The following is a 9,987-nucleotide window of genomic DNA, read 5'->3' as shown; positions in this document are numbered from 1 at the left end:
GGATCGCAGAACTGGTAATTGCGACAGAGGTCATAGGTCCATGCAGCCTGCAGTATTGATGACTCGGCCCTTTACAGAAAAGGTTTTGCCCTTCTTGGGCTTGACGCTTGGTAGTGTGGGGCGGGCCCTCATAGCAGAAGTGGGAGGGTCAGGTTCAGGTCCCGCCCATTCCCGGAACTTACCCAGGGGAGGAAATAAGCCCTGTGCCACTTTATCCTATTTCCGAGCAGAGCGGGGCGGGGTGGGGAGGGCTGCTGTCCTGAGAGGGGTTCCGGGGAGTGTTGGGGACACCCAAAGCTAAACAGCCTCCCTGCAGGAGGATCAGGAAGGTGTCTGCGGCTGGGCCTTGCAAGGTGGGTTGGGCTTGGTCCTGTGCATAGGAGGAGATGAAGGAAGGGCATCCGTAGCCTGGAGCATGTAGGGCCAGACGCAGGGCAGAAGCCAGAGCAGGGCTGTGGTCGGGGATGAAGGAAAGATGTGTGAAGAGCATCAAGAGACACAGCTGGAGGAGTCCATGCTCTGGCACAGTGGGTTAAGAATCTGACTGCAGTGGCTCAGGTTGCTGCAGAGGTGCAGGTTTGATCCCCCGCCCGGCGCAGTGGGCTAAAAGGATCCTGCATTGCCGCGGCTGTGGTGTAGACCGGAAGCTGCTGCCCAGATTCAATCCCTGGCCCGGGAACTTCCATATGTCACCGGGCATGGCAAGAAAAAAAAAATGAGAGAGAGAGAGAGACATGGCTGGAAAAAGCGCGTTGAGGGTCTGGAAAACCAGGATGAGGAGTTCAGAGTTTATTCCCTAGACATAGGAAATTTTTTTTGAAAGTTTTGGAGCTGGGGAATGAATGGGGAAGCTGGGCTTTGGGACCATTAAACAGGCAGCCAGGTGTAGTATAGAGTAGAGATTGATATTTCCAACAGAAATTAAGGCTTCAGATTTATTTTCCCTAACCTAGTCAAATGAAGTAATGTATAAGAAGGATTTTGTAAGCTATAAAATGTATAGGATTGTTATGATTATTTATTGTAACAATAATGCTAACCCAGGTAAGATTTAGACCTTTCCGCTCAGATTCATTTCCATGTTTCAATCACTTTAACAATTCCCCATCCTGGCTTGTATTCTGACTTCCCCAGACTGTACTCATAGCCTGCATACTATGGGGCGTGATGTGATTAAGCCGTAACGGCCGAGCTTTCGTATCCAGGGGAGTTAGTATTGGGGTGACACAGAGCACGTCCTGACATTGTAAGGTCACACAGGAGAGGATGGAACGCCACCTGGGACAGAACCCTTCCCACCCATGGAACCTGGACACACCCTTCCCGTGGCCTTGACCCAGACCAGTGCTGGCTCGGCTCCGATAAGCTCATCACCAAAGGGCTGAGTCAGATGTGGGGCAGCAGGCAGCTCCAGCCGGCCTGAGGGGGAGGGGAACTGAGGAACTGGGGAGATCTCACCACCTGAGGGGGACAAGGAGCCCATAGGAACGCATGCGCTGAAATCGGGAACCAGCATTGCATGTACCTGCTAAAAAAAAAAGATGTGGCTGGAACTTTGTCTAGAAAAGTGAAACTAAAAATCATAAAATCAAGTTTACTTGTCCTGATAGTTAAGAAAATGTAGGTTACAATGGCAGCTCTGCGTCAATCTTTAGAACAAATAAGCAGTAAGTTGGTGAAGGGCATGATTTTTCCAACAAAATTGTAAGAGAAAAGGTTACAACAACCTTCACTTCAGTTTGGACTTCCCAATGTATTAATAAATAAGTCTATTTTTTTTTAATTCAAAGGTTTCATCAGCTTTCCCAAGAGCTTTTCTTTCTCCATTGATGATAATGCATGTGACCCAGCGGTGAGAATCATCCAGGGCCAACAGCTGTAAAACCGCCAGGTTTTCTTTGCTGGTGGCTTTTGCAAATACTTCAAGCAACTCTTCAATATCACTTGCCATGACTTCAGGAAATCCCACCCCTCTGGCAAGATTGACAGCTTTGGAGTTCCCATGGTGGCGCCATGGATTAAGAATCTGATTGCAGCAGGTTGGGCTGCTGCAGCAGCGCAGGTTCAATCCCCAGCCCAGTGCAGCAGGGTAAGGAATCAGCATGGCTGCAGCCATGGCATAGGAGGCAGCTGCAGCTCTGATTTCAGTCCCTTACCCAGGAACTTCCATGTGCTACATGTATGGTTAAAAAAAAAAAAAAAAGAAAGATCGACAAATTCTCTTTGCAATTAGTTTGCCATTGTACTCAACTCCAGACCAACAGACCAGACGCGGACAGAGTGGGTGGTCAGGGTTGAGACAGGATGGTGACCCCATCAAGTTTATTTTTCCTGATAGTCAGTAAAATGTAGGTTATGATGGCAGCTCCACATCAATCTTTGGAGTTCCCGCCATGGTGCCAGGGGTTGGGGATAGGGACCAGAAAGTCCGGGGCCTCTATACGCTCAATTATGTACAGTTGCAAATATTTCAGCCTCCCCTAGTCCATAGCCCTGGGCAGCTAGTTGTAAGTCCCCAGGGCCGGTTGCACTCAGAATCTTCCTTATACTCTTCAGACACCCTGACCCCCCACTGCCCCGTCTCTGAGAATGACTCTCCACTTCTCTGCAGGAAAAATGAGTGCCTCGGCAGGAATGCTCTCCACCCCTAACCCCTGACCTTCATGTGCAGGTGTGTCAGACACAGGGCTCTGTCCCATTTTCCTTGAGCCTGCACAGGAAGCCCCCTGCACAATGGAAGCTCTCCACAGCTTCTGCATTCCGCACCCTGCACTGGTGCCTGGACGTGACATGTCTTTTGCTCACAGGCTTTGCTTCCCCCGCCTCCCCCGCTCTTGCAGTGGCTTCCTCATGAGTGGAACCAACTCTCCACTCCACTGACTATGGCCTTGACAGTTCCCATGAGGGCTCCAAGGGACACTGTGTATCCTGATGCCTCAGGGCTGCCGCCACGGGCGATGCAAAAGCAATGCCCCAGGTGGTCACTGCATCCTCAGCCTGGGTCCCAGGATGAGAATCCCATGGAGCAGGTCCAGACAGGAGTCCATTTGAGCCTTGGACTCATTAAGAGAAAAGGAAATATTTCTTTAGGAAACCACTGAGATTTGGGGGTTGTTGGCCACGTCATGACTACTAGAAAATCTAAGACACTCCCATCTTCTCCTGATTATCTGGGAGCATAGATAAGTGACTGTAGCTTTGGGGGATGAGAGTGGAGTCCGTTCTGCCAGAAAACAGGACGAGACATGAAGGTTAGTCTGGGGTGTCCTGGAAGGAAGTTTTTTGGCCTTTATCCTCTGCACCAAGAAGCCTGGGGGTGATGAGTGTGGATCTGGAGCCAGTTTGCTGCCCTGGGATCGCAGCGCTACTGCCCAGGGCCAATTACACAACCTTCGTGTCATCCGTGAAACTGACATGCAACTGTCTCTGAGGCAGGTCGTGATGGCACCTCCTCCCCGGCTCAGGGGAAGACTGAACTGAGCGAATCTACGACCCGCAGGGTCGGGCACAGGGTCCACTTTCCATCAAGGCAATCGCCGTCACTCTCTGACTTTCTTTTCCCACCAGCTGTGAGCTCAGCGCTGCGTCACAACCACCTCCCAGTGTTAACACACAGCCTGCTGCGTGGTAGGTGTTTCCCGATAGCCCTTGAGGTCCCTGCAGTCCACCTACCATTTTGAGACCCCCAGAGCCCAAGACAAGGATCCTGTGCCTCTTGGGGAGGCTTTAGGGAGTCAACACAAAGACACGCCCCCCCACACCAACTGAGTTCTTCAGAAGCCTCTCCTCCACCCACTCGCATCTCTGCCACGTCCCGGTCATCTCAGCAGACAGCACAGCCTCGACGTGGGCTCTGCAACCCCGCAGGACCTCAGAGCCAGGGGGTGTGAGCCAGGACAGGGTGTGTGAAACCCACATCCAGCTCCCAACACCCTTCGGATGCTGGGGCCAGGGGGCGGGGTGCGCTGGAAGAAGCCATCTGGCTGGACAGCCTCGCCTAGACGTTGCTGAAGGGGAGCAGCAGCTTTGGGTGAGTAGCTGGCTGTGTGTGCCCGGCTGGTCATGAGAAAGGAAAGGGGCATTTCTTATACACCCGAGCGAATGGCCAGAGCTTCACAGCAGTTATGCGATCATAATAAATGTATTTCCCTGGACACAGCTTCCGGGGTTGCCTGGAGGCCCTAATGAGGAGCCGGTGTCTGTTCAGCTTGTGGCGGAACACAGGTTTCCAGGAGCTCTGCATCCCGCTCCTCCCCTCGAGGTCGGAAGGCATGTCTCAACGCTCCGTATTTCCAACTCAGGACCCCACTTTTCGGGTCCCCGTGGGTTCACCCCTGCCTCGCCCAGCTCATCCTGGAGGACCGCGCCACCACGAGCACCCAGGGAATCCACGTTACCTGCCTGGGCCTTGGGGGGTGGCCTGGAGAGCCAGCCCTCATGGAAGAACGGTCTTCCTTACCTGCTGCACACCTGCACCGTTTCCACGGGGCAGGTGCCCGCGCCGCAGCTCATCTCATCCTCCTCCCAGCCAGGGCACAGGTCAGAGCTAAGATCTCCTCCCTGGAGGCTGTGGGGGGCTGGGGGCCTGCGTCCCACTCAGGGCAGCTCCCCTTTATCCCCTCCCCTCCTCCAGCCGGCTCTTCCCAATTCCAACAGCGCTGCATCCTCCCCAGCAGCTGCACGCCCCTCCCGTGGGAAGAGGGGTTTGCTACCTGAAAATGCCGTCGAGGAAATATGGCCACCATCGTATGTTCTCAAAAAATGTCAGCCACGCGGCAGGAATATATGAAAAGTATGGGTGGACATGGGTTTTTAATCTTTGGGGGGGAAAAAATCAGGAAGGAGAGTGTCTGCAGGGGAAAAGGAGGAAGAAAGCATCAGTGTTGTCACATCACCCACTGTTCCTCCTTTAGAGCACTGGGGACCCCCGTGGGGACCCCTGAAAGGAGAATGAAATATACAAGGTGTGATTCTGAGCCAGGGTCTCTTCAGCTCCCTGCTGGTAACATTTTGGGCTGGATAACGCTTTGCGGTGGGCCCATCCTGTGCGCTGTAGGATTCAAAGCAGCACCCACTAGAGGCGGGACCTCCCCCCACTGCCCCCTACTAGTCGTGACATTCAAAACGGATCCAGGAGTTCCCGATGTGGCGCAGGGGAAGCAAATCTTGACTAGGAACCACGAGGTTGCATGTTCGATCCCTAGCCTCGCTCAGTGGGTTAAGGATCTGGCGTTGCCGTGAGCTGCGGTGTAGGTCACAGACACGACTTGGATCCCGCGTGGCTGTGGCTGTGGCGTAGGCCGGCAGCTGTAGCTCCGATTAGACCCCTAGCCTGGGAACCTCCGTATGCCACAGTGCAGCCCTGGAAAGACAAAAAAATAAATAAATAAAAAGAATCCAGACATTGCCAAATGTCTCCCGGGCACAAAATCACCCCCAGTTGAGAACCACTGCTCTCAAGCAACACGACAACCTGGTTTTGAAGAAACATACACACACGCACGACTTGGGACAGCGCTGTCCAATCAAAATATACCATGAGCCACAGATACAAGCCATGGATGGAATTTTAAATTTTCTGGCAGGGACTTATTTTTTCCTTTTTAGGATTTCATCTGTGGCATATGGAAGTTCCTGGGCCAGGGGTCAAATCAGAGCTGCAGCTGCGACTTACACCAAAGCCACAGCAACACCAAATCCTTAACCCACTGAGCTGGGCCAAGGCTCAAACCTGCATCCTCACAGAGACAGTGTTGGGTCCTTAACCCACTGAGATACAACGGGAACTCCAACATTTTAAAAAGTAAAAAGAAACAAGTGAAACTAGTTTCAATCATATATTTTATTAAACCCCCCAAATATTATCACTTCCACATGAAATCTGTATTAAAAAATTACTAATATGTGAATTCACATGCTTCTCTTTTTTTTGTACTATTTCTTGGCAGTGTGCCTTTTACACTTTACAGAGCACCTCAGTCTAGACCAGCCACATTTCAAGTCATCCATAGTCACACAAGGCTAGCGGCCACTGCTTGGCCAGAGCGGGTTGGGGGATGGTGCGTGGCTTTATGACGAAACCATAGACACCAGAATCAAGCCAGCAGTTAGCCTTACGTTCCAGCCCCCTAGTGTGTGATGCTGAGCAAGCGATTCTCTCTGAGCCTCGATTTGCCTATCTGTAAAATGGGTCAGTGACGGCCCTTTGGGTGTTAGTCCCTTGCCTCTGAGGGGCAGCGGATGAGCACGCCCCACGGTGGCCATCACTGGACATCCCTAGGGGGCCCACTGACCCGCTTCCCTCTCCATCCCTGGAACCAGCACATCCCTACAGGTCTCGGCTCCCCCAGATCTCTGCCAGGCAGCAGGGTTCATCGATAGCATGCCTTTCCCTGCTTGTATTTGTTAATAAAAATGCTTTTCTTCGAATGCGCCCAGAGTGGGGAGTGATAACATGTGCTTGGCGTCGCTGATATTAATAGCACCACGTGTCACACTGTGACAGTGATGAAAGTGGGTATGGACGTGGGGCCCCCTCTCTTCTGGGAGGCGAGGCTCCCCCTCACAAACAGAAAATAAACACAGCCCTGGTGGAGCACAAATGCCAATAACTGTGCGATTTTGATTAAATAATAGATATGTGTTCAGAAGTACTTCTCTATAGTATGTGATTAAGAAAGATAACCAGACATTCTTACAGCCTAATGATAATAATTATCGCCACACATAAAGTGCAGAATATGACACCAGAAAGGCCATTATTAACCTTTCCCAGGGTTATTTTTTGGGGTGTATTTTTGACACCGTGGACACCGGCATTCAGAAACTAAATAAAACTATTGCTGCGGCAATTACCCTCAGCTATTGCCCTGATCTATGATGAGATCAGGACGGGGTGGTGGGGGGGTGAGAAGGGGAGAGAGAGAGAGAAAGAGACAGTGTGCGGGGGGCATAAATAGTCTTTTATACAAAACAGATGCTTGTTTAATATCGAACATCTGGCCAGTCTTATAAAGATTTGTATTAACATTTCTGCAACTGTCAGTAATTCAGAAAACTGACAGAGCTTCCCCGTTTAAAATTTTGCTATAAATAACAACCTTAGACCCAGCCTTTTTTTTTTTTTTTTTTTTCTGCTTGCATGCAATTTCTGGTCCCTGACATATGAGACCCAAGGGTTCAGCGCTCCCTGTCCTGCCCTGAGGAAGCAGAGGGGGTGGTGCTTGCTCAGGAAGCTGATTTCTTTATACCCCTGAAGTTCCCCCAGAGCTGCCCACCCCAAGGATGACAAGCCTCAATGACGCTCAGCTTCCCTCTCCTCCATCCCAAATGCATCAGTTAGCATTTGCTGTGTAACAACCCATCCCCACACTGAGTGGAATCAAATCATGACCATTTCTTTGACTTGTGATTCATAGGTGGGCAACTGAGGCTGGGCTGCCCAGGATGGTTCTTCTGGTCTCAGTTGAGCTCACTTGTAGGTTTGTAGTGTTGACACCAAAAAAAGGCACAACATAAAAGTCGAGAATTATGTTTTATTCAGCAGAATTTCTGAGCACACTAGCCCAGAAGACAGCTTCTCAGATCACTCTGAGGGAATGCCCAGAAGAGGTAAGAGAGGAACCAGGATATACAGGGGGGGGGGTTGCAGCAAAAAAAAAAAAAAATAGTTCAGACAGCCAAAGATTACATTAGTTAAAGTAAAAAAATCAGATATCTCATGTTAATGAATTTAGTGCTTTTCCATGTATGGGGAAGATGCGAGCATCTCGGCTCACTGAAATCATTCCTTTGAGATGCACCTTAACTATCTAGGGCCAGTCTCCTGGTATTTTCCATCCCAAATTCCCTCAGCGTACATGGCTGGGAGCAGCTGCAGTGGCTGCTGGCTTGATGGATGCAACATCCCTTATTTACTGATCTGGCAGGTGACATTCCTCCTCCATGGTAGTCAGTCCCCCGGTTGTTAGGGGCTGGCGGGTCTGAGCTGCTCTCCCCTGAGATGGCTCCCTTTCACTCCCAGTGCTCTCCCATCCTCCGGCAAGCCAGCCTGGGTGCACTTACTGGCAGAGGCAGGGATCCAAGACAGCGAGGGGCAGCCTGGGTTCAGAAACGGTAGCATCCTTTCTGCTCCTTTCTGTTGGTCACAGCAAAGCCACGAAACTACATTGAGGAGGTCAGAAAATGGGCTGCCCTCAGTGAAAGGAATGCAAAGTCAGATTGCAAGGATGGAGATTAGGGAATGCAGTGGTCACTGTTGCAAAAAGGGATTCCACCCCAGGCACAGCTTCTCACCCTTTATCCTACGATAACCGTTGGAACAACAGTAAGGTAATGTCTCCTTTAAGGTATCTTCTTTACCTTTAAGGAACTGAATGAACCTAAGGGATTTGCCCCAGGCTGCATGGTGACTAAGAGATGTCCTGAATCAAAAGTAAAGGATAAGGAGAGTTCCCGTTGTGGTTCAGCGGGTGATGAGCCCGACTAGCATCCATGAGGATGTGGGTTCTACCCCTGACCTCGCTCAGTGGGTTAAGGATCCAGTGTGGCCATGAGCTGCGGTGTAGGTCACAGACACAGATCAGATCCTAAGTTGCTGTGGCCATGGTATAAATTGGTGACTGCAGTTCTGATTCGATCCCTAGCCTGGGAATTTCCCTATGCTGCAGATGTGACCCTAAAAAGCCAAAATAAAAAAAGATACTGGAGAAGGTAACCAGCAGGAAACATTTCCAAGGGTGTGGGGAGTAAGGAAACTCCAGACGACAAAGTTCACCACCGGCTGTGGCTATCACCCTTTGCCAGGGTAGCTTTCCGGCTGATGAGATAGGCAGCCTCATATGGGAATGATGTGAAGAGCATCAAAAGATGGACTTATTAGTTCACTAATTTTCTTCCTCAGCCATCTCATTCAATAAAGGAGTAAGGCAACTTCCAAAAATCTATGTGACTATCAAAGGACAAAAAGTAAGCGACAGAGTCAGGCGTGCACCTGTGGTGGCCCATGTTGAAGCATCAGTGCTCTGGGAGGAAGGTGGACCCACTAACATCTCCACTGGCCTCCGTTTAGCAGCGGCAGTGCTTCTCATCCAAAGACCAAACCATCCCCCAGCGTGGCCGTTTGGGATCGGAAATGGTCCCGGTTGGTGGTTGCAATTATGGAGGCAGGAGAAAACTACTGGCATTTGCCAGATGGACTTTGAATCCTAAATATGATGCAGTCCCATCTGACAAGCGTTCAGCTGAAATATCGACAGCAACCTCGATGACCTGGGGCTGGCCTTGCAAGGGTCTCTAAGGAAATGAGACTTAAGGCCAGCAGGCTTTGATGGAACAATGGTGCATAATATTTGCACGACTGTGTGGTGTACAAAGTTACAGGTGTATTCTGTCGTTTAATCTTCACAAGAACCTTGTGAGTGACAGCTGCTCTGATAACATCTCTGTTTTACTGGTGAGGAAACTGAGACGGAGGGGTGGTCATGGATTCACTCAGACTTGTCATTTCAGGTCCTTCAAGAAGCAGATGCCAGCAAGGATGAAGGGGCTGAGGAACAGGAGTTGGGAGGAGGGGGAGCCTTTGGACTGAGATGCAGCTCTGACATCTTTAAAGGAGAGGGGGAAGGGAGGAGAATGAGCGGAAGAGCAGAGACAGACCACAGGGCAGCGCTGAGCAAGCCTCAGCCGGGTCGGTAGAGAGCTGCAGAGCCCAGACTGCCAGTAAGAGCTGTCCTGTCGGTCAGGGAGCACTGGTCCAGCTCCACCACCCCATGCAGTTCAGTCACTGGCTGGGAAGAGTCAGGGTAGAGCATGGCCTCAGGTGAGCCCCACCCAGAACCTGCCGATGCAGCCCTGGGCTGTCAGCAGACTACCTGATCCACTGCAGGTTCCAGGGAAGGGAGCCCTGGGCCGGACACCTCCGTGGCCATCACATCACAGTTAAGGAGTAGTGAAGGGAATTCCTATCATGGCTCATCGGGTTAAGAA

Source organism: Phacochoerus africanus, chromosome 9 (genome assembly GCF_016906955.1).
Source record: "Phacochoerus africanus isolate WHEZ1 chromosome 9, ROS_Pafr_v1, whole genome shotgun sequence".
Taxonomy (NCBI): Eukaryota; Metazoa; Chordata; class Mammalia; order Artiodactyla; family Suidae; genus Phacochoerus; species Phacochoerus africanus.
Note: the sequence above shows the minus strand (reverse complement) of the source record.